We start from the raw sequence: 21229 nt of genomic DNA on the forward strand, positions 1-21229 counted from the left end.
GACTCCATGCAGCCAACATGTCTGCCGAGCGATCCAGGAACAGCCAGCAGGGGCGTGTAAGAGAGCTCCTAAAATGACTCTTACACGGACAGGGCTAGGTTATGCAAAATGCTATGCAAATGAGGTAAATTTATGATCAAGGAAACCCTAACCTGTCCGAGTAAGAGTAGAGTTATTTGTAGAAATGTACTCCATTGTCAACTGAGTACCGTTCTGCAAATAGCAAAATGGAGCCGTGACAGCTCCAAATAAAGGATGCATCCAGCTGAGGAAGCATGCCAATGGCCAAATATATGGCCATTGGCAATGTTTCCCATTGCAAAATAAAAAAATATATATTTTTCTACCTCAATCTCCAAAGTTTAAGTGTAGCACAGCGCCGCGCAAAAATGCTGCGCTCTAAAAACCATGAAAAAAAAAAGCCACAAATATGGATTTTATTCCAAATATTCAACTGCCATTCAAGTGAATGGCAGGCTGAAGACAACATGGCTACTGAGTTGAGGTTGCTAAGGGGGGAAGCTCAGTCTAAGAGATGTAACCAAGCATTAGTAGGCAATCCTATGCAAATGAGGGTAAGGATAGTGAATCCCAATTTTACATGGCAAATGAGCAAAGTCTGTGGAGTGTAAGAGTAGGATAAGGGGAGTATCAGAGTAGAAGATAGGTGACATCATGAGGGGGGTATGTATGAAAGAATGTAAGCTCATTAGAGCAGAGTGGCATGTGTTTGCTGTCAGTTACTCATCACTGGAAGAAGTGTGTCAACAGGTATCCTAGCTAAAGCCAAGAAAATGAAGGTGTATGCTGTGGATAGCACTAAAGTTTCTTGTTGAAGTGCCTGCAACGTGTTTGCACACTGGTGCGCACCTGTATATCCGAGTAAGACTGTGTGCACGTTTGTGCGCCTGTGAGCACGCGTTTAAGCTGGAGTAACTATGTGTAAGGTTGTTGAAATTTGAGTAAGTGCGTTTGCGCCTATGTGCACTTGTACAAGCAGGAGCCAGCAAGTGTTAGGCCATGTAAGCATGTGTGCATGCATGTGAGCTGGTGTGCACTTGTTTGCGTGGCGCTGCCTCCCCTGGAAACAGAAAGGGAAAAGGAAGCACAACAAATAGTAGGAAGTTAACCAAGGAGAACTAGCAGAGCTAGCAGGTGAAAACAATCAGAATCAGGCAATTACACAGGTAGTACACTAGCCCAGCCCAGCCCAACACTTAAAACTCTGCAGACAACTTTCCAACATGTTTTCCTCAGAGACATTGCAACACTGCAGTAAACTAAGAGAAGTGAAAACTTAAAAAGCTTCACTGAGACAAAGAAATGTTAGGGGTTGCCATTGCTGTTATAAGGCGACATATGCAACATGCTGAGGGTGGTGACAATGCGAATGCTGCTGAGCAACCCACAGTCAGGAGACAGAGAAGAGTGTACAGGCCCAGGGTAACCTACCAGGGGCTACATGAGCTGGAGATAGTGGAGCGCTATAGAGTGGACAGAGACCTCATGCAGCAAATTGTTGAGCTGTGCAGGCCACGCCTCACACACAGAACCAACAGAGGGGAACCCATCCCAGTGGAAACCAAGGTATGAGTTGGCCTAAGAATACTAGCAACAGTTACCTTCCAGAGACCAACTGGTGATATGATGGGGATTTCACAGGCATCAGCATCCAGGGTACTGCACCAGTTCCTGAATGCCATGTCAGCACATGTCGGTGATCATGTATATTTCCCCAATTCCCATGAGGTATTGGCCAGCAATATGCGTCTTTTCCAGCAAATAGCGGAATACCCTGAGGTAGTGGGTGCAATAGACTGCACGCACATACGCATCAAAGCACCAGCCGGTGAGCGGGGTAGGGCCTACTTTAACCACAAGGGCTTCCCCTCCATCAACTGCCAGGTCATGTGTGATGCCCAGGGCATAATACTGAATGTGTCTGCTGGCTGCCCTGGAAGCTACCATGATTCCCATATCTGGCATCTGACACAGCTGTACCAGACATTTGCCAATGGGGACATCCCCCATGGTCACCTAGTGGGGGATGCTAGATATGCACTGGAGCCATGGCTGATGACACCCATCAGAAATGCACACACACCTGAACAGGAACACCATAATGAGGCACACACACAAACACAAAATATAATCGAGCATGTGTTTGGGCTGCTCAAGTCACGGTTCCAGTGCCTGGACACATCTGGTGGAGCCTTGCAGTACTCACCAACTACATGTATCCAAATTGTCATAGTATGTGCTATGCTACATAATATGATCCTGCAAAAACAGCTGCAGCAGGAGCAGCATAGGGATGGGCCAAACAGCCCCCCACCATTGCCAAGGCCATCACAGGCAGAGTGTGACTTGGAGGAGGAACAACCTGAGCCTGCCCCAGTAGGAAGAAGGAGGCATGCCCAGTATGCTTTGGCCTTGGCAAAGAGGCAATGCATAGCACATACACTGGCTCAGTAGGAACCCTGGAAATGATACCTCTCTCTGACTTGCACATATAGTAAAAGGGATGCCTAACTTGACACTACCTGTTTTCAAACATGTATAGGGAGTGTACTATGTGCATCCGACGTAGACAGCCCTGCAGCACCACCTGAGGCATGATTGCCATGTTTTATGCAATGCGAAACAGCTTTTACCACTATTTAGTATATGTAAACACAATTGCACACACTAACTAGCACAACTTTGGGCAATGTTGAGCAATATTGGGCAACGTTCAGCAATGTTGGTTAACGTTGAGCAATGTTGGCCAAGTTCGGTCAAAGTTGGGCATAGTTGAGCAAAAGCAGGTAAACATGCTCATATTTGCTTTACTGTTCCTTAAGTAGTCTGGCCTGCCCGGTATGAAAATATAAAGCAGTGACAGTCCTCAAACCCAGGATACTGTGCACTATAGTCACAGTACTGAACCACTAAACCATGACAGTATTTCACTGGTCAACCTATGAAGAAATGTTGATACGTCTATGCAAATTGCCTCATGGAAACCCTGCAGGCACAGCATAATCCCTGTTGAGTTATGACACAAAGTTGAGCCCTGCAGTAAAAATACAACTTGAGTTTCAACACACATATAGTATAAATGTTAATATTGGGCATGTTCACACACGTCAACAAATGTAGTGGACTTCAGACAGCAACATACTGAAAGGTCACACTGGGCATGCTTACATACTTGAATAAATGAGGCAAATGTCAGGCAACAAAATACTGAAAGGCCAAACTGGACATGCTCACACACTTTAGGCCATGTCTGAGTACAGCAGTGGGCCACACATATCTGGCAGTTGCATGTGTTAACCCAAGAACCTCTCACTATTCACCACCCCTGCCTTGTGCACAGAGTTATATGACAACAGACACATATATAATATATTGGAACCCTGTCATAATCAAATATGTACTACAGATATTAGGTTGTTCATAGAAAGTGGGAAAGCAAAGAAGAAAAAAAACTGCAATCAGTATCATCAATAAACAATGTGCACTCCAAACATTATCCAATCCAGGTTATGGAAAGATTATCTGCGAAGGAGTCCAGACAGAACCATGACACTTCCTTCAGCTATGTCATAAATAGCAATGTACACTCATATATGTCCTGAGTCAGGGCCAACTGTAAATGACTGACAATGCCAACATCCTGTCAGACAGGCCTATACATACATACCCATCTCCCACTGACAAAAGGCCCTATCATCATACCAGGAGATATCACATGTAGAATGGGTAAACAGCTCCTTCCAAAGCTGAAAACATGGCATCAATTGGATTACATTGTTTCCCTATATGTGTCATAAGTGAACTGCAGAACAAACAGACCCTGCACCTGAACAGTCTGCTGAGCCTCACCCTCTCTACAGTATATGAAACTGTTGAATGGGTTACAGAAACATATGGCACACTCCACAAGTGTTGGTGCACAACAGACCATGGGAACTATAGTCTTATAAGCCTATGAAGTCTGATCTGCAAGGCCATGGAGTCCATCATGATTGAAGTCATAAACAGAGCTATTGGAAGCCTACAAACACACAACCCTACCAACTTTGGTTTGGTCTTGGGCAGATCATGGTTCCCAAACCTGCTAGACTGTTTGCAAGGCAGCCACCCAGGACATACATCACTGAAATGAGCTACACACGTCCCACATAGACTTTGAATAGCCCTTTTCCAACATCCCAGACACATGTCGTATCCACAAAATCAACAACCTGTGCATAAATATGTATTGTCATATGATGGATTGGCAACTGGGCCACAGATAGATCACACAAGCTAAGAATTGTGGAGTCCTGTTCAAGCTGGTAACATCTGCTGTCCCCCATGGCTCAGTCCTGGGATTGCATAAAACAAAGTGCACACACGTTACCATGTTTAGTCTGATGATGTCAGCATCCTACAAATTTAGCAGGAGAAATGAAAACACGCAGTAAAGCATACAGCGTGTCATGTTTATGCGTATCTCTCTAGTGTCATAACATAGTTAGGTAGGGGCTTGAATCCTGCAATTACTGAGTGTGTGTGTGGGGGGGGGTGTATGTTTGTGTGTGATTTCCTTTGAGAGGAGTGCCCTTTTTGGAGATTAGGAAAACACCTTAAAAGAGGTATATACCTCTTCGGCAAGTGTGATTATGTCAGCATCCCACAAATACAGCAGTGCAAATTAAAGCTCCCAATAAAGCATATAGTGCGTCGTGTTAATGCGTATCTCTCTCTAGTATCATAACATAGTTAGTTAGTGGTTAGAATCCTGCAATTGCTCAGTGTGTGTGTGTGTGGGGGGGGTGTATGTTTGTGTGTGGTTTTCTTGGAGAGGAGTGCTCTTTATGGAGACTAGGAAAACACCTTAAAAGTGGTATATTCCTCTTTGGTAAGTCTGATAATGTCAGCATCCCACAAATACAGCAGTGGAAATGAAAATTCCCAGTAAAGCATATAGCGAGTTGTGTTAATGCATATCTCTCTAGTATCATAACTTAGTTAGGTAGGGGTTTAAATCCTGCAACTGCTTTTTGAGTGTGTGTGTGTGACACTGTTGGTCAATGTGGGTTTTGCTTTTACTACTGTATGACATATCTGTAAAACAACAGTATGTGCATTGCACACTTCAGGTATCTGTGTGGCAAATACATATATGTACATGTGACCTCAATTAGTTCATAGGTGTGAAGCCTGATTTCTACATGAATACATCTGTTACCTTTGACAGATTGTGCTGCTGCTTCTCAGACCTTAGGTCACAATGTATGTTTGTGACAAGGCCAGCCACTGTAGTGATCTGTGGCCTAGGTCATCTGTGTCACACACACCCATGACAGTTTCTATAGAGAGTTCATGCCTGGGGTATATTTCAGACATGTTCAAACAAAACAAAGTCTTTCAATAATGGACATTCATTATAGGTGTACAACAAATTCGCGGATATGCATACAGGCCCCTTATTGCTTATGTGATACACCGAGGGACTTCAGAATACCTTTGGAAATGTGAATACTAAAGGACAGATGACATAACACGTGGCTGTATGTACACATCAGTACCCATTCTACATGTTGTGGGCTACTACCTATGTGGTACTGTCAGGATACCATGTTTAGTAAATGTGGATGACTATGCTATAGTTGGCTTATAGCTTTACAGCATGGGTTGGACAACAGGTATCTGTCTGTATGATACCCTTGTGGAGGATAAGTGTCTCATCCGGAGAATGCATTGTAGGCCACTGTATGCATTACCAGATGTGGACAGACATATCCCTAGTGTGTTTGCTTGTACCTAAGAGGGCTACATGCCAAACAGGAGTGGTCCCAGGAATGGGTGGCGGTCAATACCACTGGTTACTGGTATAGTATAGTACCGGAAGGATCCAAATGCTATTGAGTTTCCTACATCTGTGTGTCAGTTGTCAAGACATCATCTAACGATTGGTTATAGTCAGGCTGTTGAGGTTGTGTATATTACCAGAATGCAAACCAATGACAGATAGTAACAGTATCACCCACAGCATAGTGTCAAACCATGTAATACACACATGTGTACCCAAGTTAAAACATATGTGTAGTAAAATGCACACAGGCCACCAACAGAAACTATGAAGTGTTAACACTGTGTAATACAAGGCATGTCACCCTTCCCGGGTGTCCACTATGCACGTACATGCAGACAGTGCACCTCCACCATGTTCACAAATGTACACCTGCAAATCTGTACTGCACACATCACACATGTACTGTCCACTCACCAACACATGCTGCCAGAACTACACACATCAGCCAAGTGGTACATGGGTGGACAATACATTTTTGGAATTAACACTGGTGTAAACAATACTACATTGATAATCAAAGCTTTAATGCATCATGCCTGCTCAGATATACCTACAAGGATATCATTACACTGTACTGTTGACAACATACTAACATTGCTACACTGCTATAAAGTCACCCTGTGCATCGGCACCATGTTAGCCTGTTCCTACATCAATGTGACAGATGACAGGAGGTGGCACAGTTTCATCATATGCACAGGGTGTGTTGTTGGTTTGCCAGTGCCCGACATTGACCCATCCAATCAACATGTGTGTGTGTGTGTGTGTGTGTGTGTGTGTGTGTGTGTGTGTGTGTGTGTGTGTGTGTGTGTGTGTGTGTGTGTGTGTGTGTGTGTGTGTGTGAGTTACAACAGTACAGCATGGGTCAATGTTGATGTAATGTGTGTGTGTATGTATTAGCCCTAGGTGTTTGGTTTATGTGTGTGTGTCTGCATGCACACAGTTCCACCATGTGGCTACCAAATATGGGAGGTTGTGGGACAGCCACAGACTGTACCTGCCAGGCTGTACAGATCACTAACTCTGGCCATGGATACAGTACCTGTGCCTGGCAGGGGTGCCACGGACAGTATCAGGTACTAAGCCAGACTGGGTACTATCATCAGAGGCAGAGGGATGTCGACTGGGCCCATGTCGCTGCTGGGATTGGCCAGAGCCACGTGCACGTGGTCTTCTATGATGGGCTATTGACAGCCCAGCCCCAAGATTGCTGGGGCTGGTACTGCCACTACGGGAGCGGCTGTGACTTGTGTGTCGTCCACGATGACTGCCAGCTGATGATGTTGCTGGCATATGTCCACGTCGACATCTCAGCTGTCCTGCACTGTCCTGGCACATGGACATGACATTGCGGAGGACATCTAATGTCTCCCCCCAACGTCTATCAATGACCTCGGTGTAATTACGGATGGCACCGGCAAGGTCACGGATACTGTCATTGATAGCAGTGTTATGGGCCCTCTGCACCCTTAGTCCCTGTCTGGTGTACTGTTGCATATGTGCCTGTGCCTGCATTACAGCCCAGAACATACCTGAGGTTGTAAGACCTGTGGGGGCACATCTGCCAGGGGCATTGCAACCAGCAGTGCTCCCAGGAGAACCCTTGGACATCTGCCTATGTGGTACCATTCGAGGAATCTGGGTATGGCTGCTGTGAGGGGATGCATGTGCCATAGATACCACACTATCCTGGTCAATGCCTACTGTATGCTGTCCCTCAGCTAAGGCCATTGGTGATGAGGGATGTATTGGTAGTATGAATGTGTGCATAGATGGGGTGTAAAGCTGTGTACTTTCGATTGGCGGCCCAACGACAGACCCTGTCAAACCTGCCTGTGCCACAACACATGTATCATCATTTCTACTATTTGTGGCAGTGACTTCAGGTTCCCTGCTGCACTCAACCAACACAACCTCAGCACCTGTGAGACACACACACACACACACACACACACACACACACAGACACACACACACACACACACACACACACACACACACACACACACACACACACACACACACACACACCAGCAGCAATCCAGAACATACTCATTAGTGGTTGATGGTGGAGTACAGTATCACAATCCAAAGAGTCCTATCACACGTGTCAGCATGGAGGATGTGTGTTGCTCAACAGCATGCAGTATGAGTGTAGAGACTCCATGTTAATAACAGTATACATGTCTTTGATGCATGTGTGTTGTTCAATGATTGGCCTCACCCTGGCCTGGAACACAATGTGTACATGGACACAACATTGCTGTGCAAGTATTAAATGCTTTTCAATGTCCTGTGCACCATCACTCATAGGTATACATACAATGGCTGGATGCACACAACTGTCAGGTGTATAGCAATGAATGCTATATGTAGTACTGTAGTTACTGTAACTGGATGTAGTGTAGTACCATGAGCCATCATCAGGCAGCATCATTTGGTCACTAAAGGCCAGTAATGTGTGCTACACTGGCGACTATCTTGCTGTACCTGAACTGCAGCACTGTGGCTACATTAACAATTTCACAGGCAGTTCATAGGTTCATAGGTTCATACTAGGCTATCTGCCCTGGGGCAATTATAAGCATAGCCCAATTCTGTATGGCTTACACCACCCCTTGATTTGAGTATACTGTGCCCTTTTTAAGGTTTAGTTTACTGTGCCTCTGTCTAATAGTGACACGGGAGTAATCCCTGGGACAAACCTACGATCCTCCATCCACTTATCGAGATTCTTCTTGAAGAGATTCAGTGAGGTGCTCTGCCTCAATTGAACTGGGATTCTATTCCAGAGCGAAGGGAGCCTCCAGCAAGTTCTATTTATTTCTGTGCTGAGGTTCAAGTCCCTCGAGCGTGTGGCTCTAAGGGATTTAGATTTACTGAGGTGGAGCATGTCCATTAATTCTAGATTTGACATAGCTTTGTATGTCAGGCATAGATCTCCTCGAAGTAGGCGGTATGCAACTGAGTAGAGCTGGAGTTTTTTTAACCGAGCAGCATATGGCATCTGTTTGAGACCCTTGATCCTCTTGGTGAGATACTTTTGGGGTCTTTCTAATTGCTGCAGGTGTCGGGTAAGGTACATCCCAAAAGGGGCATTGTATTCTATGATGGGCCTGATGAGGGATGAATAAAGGGGCACGATTACCTCTCTTGATCTAGATGTGAAACCCTTCGTGATGAGGTGGGCAATGTGGAAGGTCTTTCTAACCACTTTGGCAATGTGGTTTTCAAAGGAGAGATTGCTATCAACTTGGGTCCCCAGGTCCCTAATAACTTTCTCTGTACTTAATGGGTTTCCATCTATGTGGTAATTTGTGGGCACATTGTTTTTGCCAAAGGGTATGACTATACATTTTTTGGCATTTAGCTTTAAACCATGGCACTGGCACCAGTTATCTGTCTCTGTGAGACCTTTTTGAAGGATGTTTGTGTCAGCTGGAGAGTTGATTATGGCCCAGTTTGCAGTCGTCTGTGAACTTGGTGAGCCATAGTCCTCCCACGTTTGCCTGTACCTCGGAAAAGTATATACCGAACAAGAGTGGTCCCAGGACAGAACCCTGTGGGACGCCACTTGTGACCAGTTTCGAGTCTGACATGGCTCCAGCAACTCTCACTCTGTGGGTTCTGTCTTTGAGCCAGTTTGCAACCCATCTTGTGACATAGGGGTTTATATTTAAGCTGGATAGCTTATCTATGATGCCTGAGTGGGGTATTGTGTCAAATGCCTTTTCAAGGTCCAGATAGGCTGTGTGGACTACCTTCCCTTCATCTATGGCTTTGGTGACTGTTTCAAAGAAGTCAACCAGGTTCAAAAGGCAGAATCTGCCCTTGACAAAGCCGAACTGGGTAGGATCTAGTGTCTGTAGGTCCCCAATGTCTTTGTTTATGAGCTCCATGATGATCCTCTCCATAGCCTTGCAGACTAAGCTAGGCAGGCTTATGGGGCAATGGTTTCCAGGGTCCGTAGAGGCTCCACCTTTGTGGAGTGGGACCACTGTTGCTGTACGCCATTCTGTGGGCACATATCCTGTAGTGAGGCTGAGATTGTATAGCTGTTTTATTTGAGGGATTAGTTCCTCTTGTAGTTCATGTAGGACGCAACCTGGGATGCCATCTGGTCCCATGGAAGCAGTGTTTTTTGCTTTGGAGAGGGCAGCCTTCACCTGAGCATCTGAGATGTTTGGGAGGCAGCCCTCTGCCGGGATAGATACTTGCTCTTTGGGGGGGGGGGGAGTTTGCACTGAACCTGTCTGCCAGGATATTGGCGATGTCTGTGGGTTCAGTGTATTTTTGTCATTTAGAATCAACTCAGAACAAGTCTGGGAGTTGCATCCCAGGTTTCTAACATAACTGAAAAAAGCTTTATGATTGTCTTTGGTGTCCTGTGCAATTTTTCTCTCGAAGCTGGCCTTGGAGGATTTTATGAGGGATCGTAATTTTTTGCTAGTACTGATCAGAGATGCCTTCCCTATTAGGGATTTTGCTCTATCATGTAGTAGCTTCCTCCTTCTGTTGTACAGTTTATTTATGGCAGGGGTCCACCAGACTGGACGCCTACCTTTGGATGATTGGGTCTTGGTTTTGTTTGGGACAGCATGATCTATGCATTCCTGGAGATGTCCGTAGAATGCATTTATATAGGATTCTGCAGTTTGGGCTGTAGTTTCCACTGGCCCTGGGGCCTTGAAGGATTCCACTTTGGTTTTGAGAAGTGAGAAGTTCACTTTTGAGAAGTTTTTCACTGTGGTTTTCTGGGCTGGGAGTGGGGTCGGGATGTGGACATCCAGTGAAATTAATTTATGATCTGATCTTACCAATGAGGGATATACTTCTGGTGTGGAGCATAGAGTCCCCATGTTGGTAATGATCAGGTCTAGTATTTTGTCCCCTCTTGTGGGAGTGGTGATTAGTTGTTCCATAGCATTTGAGTTTATAATTTCCAGGAATCTTTGGGCTAAGGTGCTGGGGCTTGAGTAGTGCTCCCAGTCAATGTTTGGGTAGTTGAAGTCACCCAATATAATGGTGTTTGGAGAGATCTTCATGTTCTCCAATGTTTTCAGGAAAGCCAAATGGGATTCCTGACTTTGAGAGGGTGGTCTGTAGGATGCTATAAACTGAAAAGCAGTCTTGCCCACTGTTAGTTGCATATGGATGGTCTCCGATACTTCGTGCAATGCCACTAACCTGGAGGTGTGGATATCTTTGATAAATATGGAAACTCCCCCTCCTTTTGTGGTTCGGTCCGGGTTTTGGGGCCGAAAAGCATGATATGAGGTATAGCCTGGTAGTGCTGGGGTGCTTTCTGGAGCCTTGAACCAGGTTTCTGTCACTGCACAGATATTGATGTTCTCCATACTGAGGAGAGCTTCGAGTGCGTGCATCTTGAGGTTAAGACTTCTGGCGTTTAGCAGCATTACCCTTATAGGTTCATAGGTTCATAGGTTCATACTAGGCTATCTGCCCAAGGGCATTTATAAGCCTAGCCCATAGTTATTTGGCTTTCGCCACCCCTTTAGTTTGACTAAAACTATGCCTATTATTTTGCTGTGCCTCTGTCAAGCAGTGACACTGAAGTAATCCCTGGGGTATATCTGCGATCCCCCATTCATTGGTCAAGATTCCTCTTGAACAAGGCCAGCGAGGTGCTCTGCCTCACATGTACCGGGATTTTGTTCCACAGCATAGGGAGTCTCTGGGTGATGAATCTGTCCCTCCAGCATGTTCTATTAATAACCGTGTCAAGGTTTAAGTCTCCCGCCCTTGTGGTTCTGAGGGATGTAGATTTTTTGAGGTGAAGCATATTCATCAAATCAGGGTTTGACATGGCCTTATATGTCAGGCACAGGTCACCTCTGAGCAAGCCGTATGAGACTGAATAGAGCTGGAGTTCTTTCAGTCGGGCAGCATAAGACATATTTTTGAGACCCTTTATCCTTTTGGTGAGGAACTTTTGGGGCCTTTCCAGCTGCTGCAGGTGTCGGGTCAGATACATTCTGAATGGGGCATTGTACTCAATCATAGGTCTAATGAGTGATGAGTACAGGGGACGATGACCTCCCTTGATCTAGATGTGAATCCCTTCATGATCAGGTGGGCAATGTAGAAGGTTTTCCTAACTACTTTAGCAACATGAGTGTCAAACGAAAGGCTACTGTCAACCTGGGTCCCCAGATCCCTGATGCCTTCTTCTGTGCTCAGTGGATTGCCACCTATATGGTAGCTAGGGGTAACCTTGTTTTTCCCGAAGGGTATGACTATGCATTTCTTGGCATTTAACTTTAGGCCATGGCTCTGGCACCAGTTATCCGTTTCTGTGAGGCCCTTCTGAAGGATATCTGTGTCAGATGTGTTTTCGACTATCGCGCCCAGTTTGCAGTCATCTGCAAACTTTGTCAGCCATAACCCTCCTGTGTTTGCTTGTACTTCAGAAAAGTAGATGCCGAACAAGAGTGGACCCAGGACTGAGCCCTGTGGGACACCACTTGTGACAGGCTTTGAGTCTGACATGGCTCCAGCAACTCTGACCCCGTGGGTTCTGTCACTTAGCCAGTTTGCAACCCATCTTGTGATGTATGGGTTTACATTCAAGCTGATGAGTTTTTCGATGATACCTGAGTGGGGTATTGTGTCGAAGGCCTTTGCCAGGTCAAGGTAGGCTGTATGGACTGCCTTTCCCTCATCAATGGCCTTGGTGACTGTCTCGAAAAAGTCAACCAAGTTTAAAAGGCATGATCTGCCTTTGACAAAGCCAAACTGGGTTGGATCCAAAGTCTGCAAGTTCCCTATGTCTTTATTTATGAGTTCCATTATGATCCTCTCCATGGCTTTGCAGATAAGGCTTGTCAAGCTAATGGGACGGTAATTTCCAGGGTCGGTGGAGGCACCGCCCTTGTGAAGTGGGACCACAGTGCGTCGCCACTCCTTGAGTGCATCCTGAGGTGAGGCTAAGATTAAACAGCTGTCCTAACTGCGGGTTTAATTCCTCATTGAGTTCATGGAGCACACAGCCGGGGACACCATCCGGTCCCATGGATGCTGTGTTTTTTCCTTTGGAGAGAGCAGTTCTCACCTGGGCGTTGGAGATGTTTGGGGGGCTACAATCCTCTGGTATAGATATCTCTCCTTTTGGGGGGGGGGGAGAAGTTTGCACTGAACCTGTCAGCCAGTATGTTGACAATGTGTGTAGGTTCAGTAATCTTCACATCATTTTGAACTAATTCTGAGCATATCTGGGAGTTTCCTCCTAGGTTTCTAACATAGCTAAAGAAGGCCTTATGATTGTCTTTTGAGTCCTTGGCGATTTTTCTCTCAAAATTTGCCTTGGATGATTTTATGAGAGCTCTTAGTTTTTACTTATAATGATCAAAGGTGTCTTACCTTTCAAGGATTTTGCTCTATCTTGTAGTAGCTTCCTCCTTTTGTTGTAGAGCTTGTTTATGGCTGGGGTCCACCAGACTGGACGCTTGCCTTTGGTACAAAGAGTCTTAGTTTTGTTTGGGATTGCCTGATCCATGCAGTCCTGTAGGTGCTGGTAGAAGGCATTTGTAAGTGATTCAGCGGTTTGAGTAATGTTTACCACTGGCTCAGGGGCCTTAAAGGAGACCACACTAGTTTTTAGAAGTGTGAAGTCGGCTTTTGAGAAGTTTTTCACTGTGGTCTTTTTTATTTCAGGTGGGGGATGAGGACCTCCAGCGAGATTAGTTTATGATCTGATCTCACCAGTGAGGGGTATACTTCCGGTGTTGAACATTGTGATCCCATGTTCGTGATGATGAGATCAAGTATGTTTTCTCCTCTTGTGGGGATGGTGACTAGTTGTTCCATGGCATTTGAGTTTATGAACTCCAGGAACCTTTGGGCTAGAGTGTTTGGGCTTGAGTAGTGTTCCCAGTCTATATTAGGGTAGTTGAAGTCACCTAGTATGATGGTGTTTGGAGATACATTTATCCCCTCCATTGTTTTCAGGAAGGCCATGTGAGGTTCCTGAGTTTGAGAGGGTGGCCTGTAACATGCTACAAATTGCAGAGCAGTCTTGCCTATGGTTAATTGCACCTGGATGGTCTCCGATGCATCGTGCATTGCCACTAACCTTGAGGTGTGGGTGTCCTTTATGAATATGGACACCCCCCCTCCTTTCTTGATGTTGTCCGGATTTTGGGGCCAGAACGCATGATATGAGGTGAAACCTGCTAGTGCTGGGGTGCTCTCATGAGCCTTGAACCAGGTTTCTGTCACAGCACAGACATTGATGTTCTCCATACTGAGAAGGGCCTCGAGTGCGTGCATCTTGAGATTGAGACTTCTGGCATTGAGCAGCATTACCCTTAGTTTTTTTTACTTTTTTGTGTTCTAGGGTGGTAGGTTTAGAATTTGAGCCTTGCCTAAAAAAGGCACTATGGGGGTAGCAAGAGCCTTTGCCAATATCCAGAAGCCTAGGGGTGACAGGTGCAAGCCGCCCTTGGCAGCGTGGCTTGTCCAGCATGTCATCCCAGGCAGACAGACATTGGATCCCCTTTGAATGACACCAGAATTTAAGCCAATTATTAAAGCTGATCATCTTATCACTGTATTGTGGCATCATTCTAGGTGAAGGTAGGATACTGCTCAAGGTCAGGGTCATACCTGCCTGGGCTACATAATCAGAGAGCTCCTCAATGTCTCTTTTCATGTAGTCCAAGGAGGTATGTCTCAGGTCGTTGACACCAGCGTGGACAATGACTGAGTCGTACTTGTACCTGCTGTTGAGAGACCTGAGTGCTTGTGTTATGTGGCGGATTCTAGCGCCCAACAGGCAGCTTACTGTGACCTTCTCCTTACTCAGTCTGGTGAGCGGGATGTCAGTGTGTCTGACTATGGAGTCACCTATGACAAGTATGTTTGGTGTTGTATTTGGCCTTAAGGGCAGTGACTGCTTTGCACACTGATTTTGTTGTTTATGTGTTGTTTGTGTGGTGTATTGAGTTTGCAGTTGCTTGGGTGTCTGCTTTGGAGGCCTCTGCTGTTTAGGTAAATTTTTACTCAAAGCCTCCGAGTATGTCTTAGTGTGTTTATGTGTTTGATTCAGTGGTGTGGTTGAGTTATGTGAGACTGGTGTTGTGGTGTGTGTAGTTGCCTTCTCCTCCTGCCTGGTCTTGCCAGTCCTGAGTTAAGAGAGCTCAGCCTCCAGTCTGGCTAAATAGCTGCATCTCTCACAAGTGTTAGTGTTACATGGGAGGAGGAGAGGGTTGTCCGTGTACATGAGGCAATTGTAACATTGTCTCAGAATTCCCAGATTCACCAAATGGGCAGGAGAGGACGCCAGCATCTGACCCTTCGACATGCTAGAAAGAATTATGAGTTGGTATGAGACAGAAAAGTAGTGGGCTTAGCAGGGAAGTGGGCACTCCTGGGGGGGTTTTGCTAGTGAGAGATTTGTATAATATAGGAGTGCTTGACCTGCAAAGAGAATGCTTATAAGATAAGGGATATGCTTATAAGACAAGTGCTGAGCTTTTTGAGAAGAAAAAGCTATTTGGAACAAGTGCTGCCTTAGTTTCTTGTTCCTTGTGCTGTCTATGGGGGTGGGTTTGACTTTTGAGCCTTGCCTAAAAAAGGCACTATGGGGGTGGCAAAAGCCTTTGCCAATATCCAAAAGCCCAGTGGTGACAGGTGCAAGCCGTCCCTAGCGAAGCAACGTGGCTTGTCGAGCATGTCATCCCAGGCTGACAGACACTGGATCCCCTTTGAATGACACCAAAATTTTAGCCAATTATTAAAATCGATCATGTTGTCTTTGTACTGTGGCATCATTCTAGGTGAGGGTAAGATGCTGCTCAAGGTCAGGGTCATACCAGCCTGGGCTACATGATCAGAGAGCTCCTCTATGTCTCTTTTCATGTAGTCCAGGGAGGTACATCTCAGGTCATTCACACCAGCATGTACAATGACTGAGTCATATTTGTATTTGCTTTGGAGTGACCTGAGTGCTTGCGTTATGTGTCAGATCCTAGCACCCGACAGGCAGCTCACCGTTGTTACATGGGTATGTAAGGTGTTCAATAGGGAACATTGCCTAACATGAATGTGTTGTGTGTTGAAGAGTGTCGCACCGCCCCATGATAGGCCTCTACCCCTCAGGTATAGTATGTGTGCTGTGTGGATGACATTTGGGATACTGGAGTCTGACCTTACAGCAGGTGTCTAAATATGCCATGTGTATCATATTAACACTTACTGCGTATGACAAAGTGGTGTATGTTGTGTGCATGTGTATTGACTCTGCATATACAATGTCCACTACAGTGTACCACAATTATTTGGGATGCTCTGTGTATTGCATGTGTTTGAGGCAGCTACTCATGTTACTGGGATGTGCATAGTCCCACAGGAAACATGCAGAGCATGCATTATGTGTAGGTGTTTTACATGTGTATATGGCCTACAACTCACCTGTGACATACACATGTTATTTGCTATATTAAATGTAGAACACTCACCAGCATGGGTCTGCTGTCTTGCTGTCACACCAGAGGGACCTACAAGGATATGAGACAGTTTGTTAGTGTCAACAACTATGGCATTGCTGCTGTGAGTTTGCAATTTTACAGTAGTACAATGGGTGACAGTCACAGGCATACAGATTATGTTCCAAATTATCAGTATTGCACAACACCAGGCTCCACATCTTCTAAATACACAGTACACATCTGACATATGCATGTTCTAACAGTCGAGCTAACAGTAGTCTACAGATATGCCATGTTACCTGCACGCTCTGAGTCAACATGCTGGATGACTCCAGCCTCCATGATGATGCATGTCTGTTGTAGTGGTTGACCAGGAGCCACCACACTGAGAAGCAGCTCTTCCACTCTGGTGAGGGGAGGATGTAATGCTGCACCACCACCTGTGGCAAGCTGTTGTCTGCAGACATCGGAGGCATGCCGCCAGACATGTCTAATTAAATCACTGCAGTGATGACGTACCTGCTCATAAGTCCGGTTATGCATGCCTACGTCATTCACCCGACGGCAACATCTTTTCACAGTGCAGTGCACTCATGCTGTTCCTTGCTGGTTCTGGAGAACAGCAGGGTGTGATGTTGTAGTAGTGTGGATATTATTATTTTCTCCTCTTCATGGGGAATACACAGGGTTGTGATGGAGAGACATGTCCTTGGAAGACAATAAAACAATAATTGTGAGCAAGTCATGTGGCACACTTAACATTCTAAAGTACAGATATCAATGAAATGTCATGTATAGCAACCTATTGGCTGTCAGTAGATACACACTTTTAATACCACATATCAGTGCTCAGCCCACAACTGCCTGACAGTGCCTGGCATGTTCTATATATTAAAGCATGTTCTGCACAGTAACAAAGTGAAACCAGTATGTAAGACTATACAACAGTACATGGCACACTGTATGTGACACAATGCACCACCTAACCACAGGAGGTATATATCAAGCTAATGCATGAAGAAAGATGTCATCCATTGCAATGAATGTAAAGTACAGTTACAGTATTACCAGTATACCACAGTAGTCTTTGATGCCAAACCCCTGCCTAACATATGTGCACAGTTGTTGATATAGGTGGCATACTGCTGTACTAGACTATACATGTTGCTAGATAGTTGCTATCTGTAACACAGATATGATTTCGGGCATGATACAGGCATAATTACACACTCATCAGACATACATACAACACACAAATGTATGCCAACCCAGATGAGCTTTACCTGTGTACCATACAGTACTGTGTGTCACTACTTACAAAACCTTATGCCTGAGGTATGTAATCTTTGAGGACTACAGGGAACACACAAAACAGTGTTTCCAAGCAATGTGAACATACACCATACTGTACTGTTTAGGCCTACAGCTTCAGGTAGTACTACAGTTCATATGGGAGTTGGATTCACCAGCAGTACCACTCACTAAGCATACATGTATTGCTTTAGCCTACAATGGGACACCACAGGCGACAACAAGGGACTATGTCACACCGTATGCCATACTACTTTTTCTGCCTAGCTATAGCATACACATCTTTTGCTGGGATCACAGCTAGGACACAAACTACTATGACAGAAACAATTTCACACTAAGCTATCACACTTTTACAGACCTTGCACACATTCACCAACACATTCACCATCACACTCAGTCAGCCTCACATAGCAATTATTGCACTAAGTATATGCGTGTGTGCATCTTGTCATGGGTAGGTAATACGCTATTGGCCCTAGGGCCTACATAAGCCTGGCCATGCGCTACCCTGGCCTTTGACACACATGTAATTTAATTTCACTTGCCCCTGTCAACCAGAGCCACAGATCTGATTCCCAGGGTGTATTTCCTATCTCCAAACCAATCATCAGGAGTATTTATGACAACTGCTAATGAGGAGCTTTGTTTGCTATTGATAGGTGGTTTGTTCCAGAGTATGGCATGTCTCTGAATTAGGACTCTATCCCTCCAGCATGTGCTGTTTAGTGAGTTGACAAGGTGTAGGGCCCTAAAGCGTGTATCTGGGAGGGATTGTAATATGTTTATGTGGAGGATGTCCAACAGCTATGGGTGTGACATATCTCAGCATGTTAGGCAGAGGTCACCTCTGGTTAGGGGGTATGCAACACAGTGTAGCTGTGGTTTTGTGAGTCGGTCTGCATAGGGCATCTGTTTGAGGCTGGTATTACTCTTTGTGAGGTATGTCTGTGGCCTTTCCAGTTGCTGTAGTTGGCATTGTACTCTCTAATGGGTTTTAAGTGTGATGAGTAGAGGGGAACACTGACCTATACTTCCCTAGATGACACACCTTTTGTGATGACATGTACCATGTAGACAGATTACATGACCAGTGTGGCACTGTGATTATCAAAGGGGAGGCTACTGTCCACCTGTGTCCCATGTTCCCTTATCACACCTTCGGTGTTAGGTAGACTACCACCTATGTGGTCGTTAATGGGTACAATGTTCTGGCAAGAAGGGATGGCACTGCAGTGTCAACACTGAGCTTCAGTCCATACCTTGGTCGCCAGGCACCTGTCGCAGTAGTTATGCCCCATGTCTCTCTCCCTCTATCTATTTATATATCTACATATATATATATATATATATATATACATATATATATATATATATATATATATATATATATATGTATATATATATATATCTACATATATATATATATATATATATATATATATATATATATATATACATATATCTACATATCTCTATATATCTATACATCTATTTATCTATCTATATATATATATATATATATATCTGTGTGTATATATATATATATATATATATATATATATATATATATATATATATATATATATATATACACACATACATAAACACATACATATAAACATCCATGGAATATAAATTATGTGACAGTTGTGAGATATACAGTTATGTAATAATATTGCACAGTGTTGTGCAGACTGCATTGAAGGTGTCCTCAGCCCATGTAGCTTTAGCAGGCCTCACTGGTTGCAACACTGCAAAAGTGACAGAGCATACCCACAGCGTTTAACCACCACATGTCATATACCAGCACTGCATGCTGTTTTCTTTGCCACACACTACAACCTACATAGAAATATGCACATAACAACCTTCAACAACGTATATATCTACACCTTCCACAAACAGTTGCCGTATGTCCTTTGCCCTATGCACATGTACAGATACATAGAGATATGTACTGCTGCCACATATGGATGATTCACAGTATGTAGAGTACTCTTCATAAACATCTACTACATGCCAGCAAATACATATGTGTTTCATACCTTTCCTTTGTATTGCTCTGTTCCGTTTGTTTTTAAAGGAAATAATTTTTTTTCTTTTTTTTATCTGTCTGTTGCTGTTGGTCTTTCTTTTTCTGTGTCTCTCTGTTTCAGTCACTTTGTCTGTCTTTGTCTGTGTCTGTGTCTCTGCCTCTGTTTCTGTCTCTCTCTTGCTCTCGCTCTCTCTCTCTCTCTTGCTGCAATGAGATTATTGCATGTGTGGACAGCAAGTACAGCCTGCTTTTCTAGGTATCTGCACATGTGCATGTGATGGCTTCTGCACCAATTGGTGTCCACCATTTACTAATTGCATGCAGCCTGCTGTGTGGTAATTGCAGTACTCACTGTCATAGCAGCCCACTGCTATAAAATGCTAGGTTAGGTAAGCATAGCCCTTTCAGCTTTCCAAAGTGGGGCCCATGCTTGTTTGCTGTGGACACCATTGTGTCAATCAGAAGGTTGGTATACTTCTTATCTCTGAAGCTAGGGTTGTAGCCAGTGATTTGCATGTTGTACTCAAACCTGAATGTTGCTGCTTCTAGTATACACTTGTCAGTGTAGAATTTTACTCACCCCTCCAAATGCTTACACAAGTTACATGGGAGTATGTACTTTCTTTTCTAATTAGACAATTAACTGCCATACAAAAGTAGTTATTGCAATGTATTCCTCTGGCACATGAACTGTTTGTGAACTACTATACTGTAAATATTAATTACCTCACTTCTGAACAGTTTGTCGTTTATTTGTGTTGACATTAGTACAGGCTGCTCAAGACAACTGGACACATTTCAGTACTGAGTATGCCTACCTACATCCTTGGTAGAGCCTGAATACACAGGTATTTTGTTCTTTTGGGCAGGGGTGCAGAACTACAGAGAGCATTATATATTATTGTGTGATGTTTATCTTGCTGAACATACAGGATTGCTGTGTACCTGTTAGTCTAACAAGGCAAGTAGTCTGTCTGCGTAGCTCCCACTTGTGGACATATCCAGATGGTAGCCAGAGGTTAGCCTATTATACTTTGTCTGTGCACCACACCGGTCTTTTCTGCACTGGAACAATGGCATTGTCACAATTGGTTGCTAACAGTACATGGCTACATCCTTTGATATTTCTGTTGTACTCCTACATAAGGGTATGCTTGTGGGACTCGTTCCAAAGCTATTTGCAGAGTGTATAACAGCAGAAAAGCTGAAATGCCTTTGTGTTTCTTCCTCTGCCAGGACACTCAGGTATATATTTGAACAGCCTCAGGGAAAGGTACATATAAGTGGAGCACACCTGTAATATATTACAGACATTAAGATGAGACTGTGAGAGAATCAGGGCATATGTATTAATACACCTTTCCTGATTTGCATGCAGTGTGTACTATTACTTATTGACATTATTCATTAAGTGTAATTCCCCACTCTTCGGCCTACCGTCAGTACTTTTCAGAGGGATTCTGAAGAACAAAGCTAACATTTGTTTACGAATCAGGGACATCCCTGAAAAGCAGTCACATTTGGGAAGTATGGCCTCTGCCCTATTCAAATATGCCTGTGTTTATCCTGCTCTGATACTGTGTG

Source organism: Protopterus annectens, chromosome 1.part0, assembly GCF_019279795.1.
Source record: "Protopterus annectens isolate FY-2018-M chromosome 1.part0, PAN1.0, whole genome shotgun sequence".
Classification (NCBI taxonomy): Eukaryota; Metazoa; Chordata; order Ceratodontiformes; family Protopteridae; genus Protopterus; species Protopterus annectens.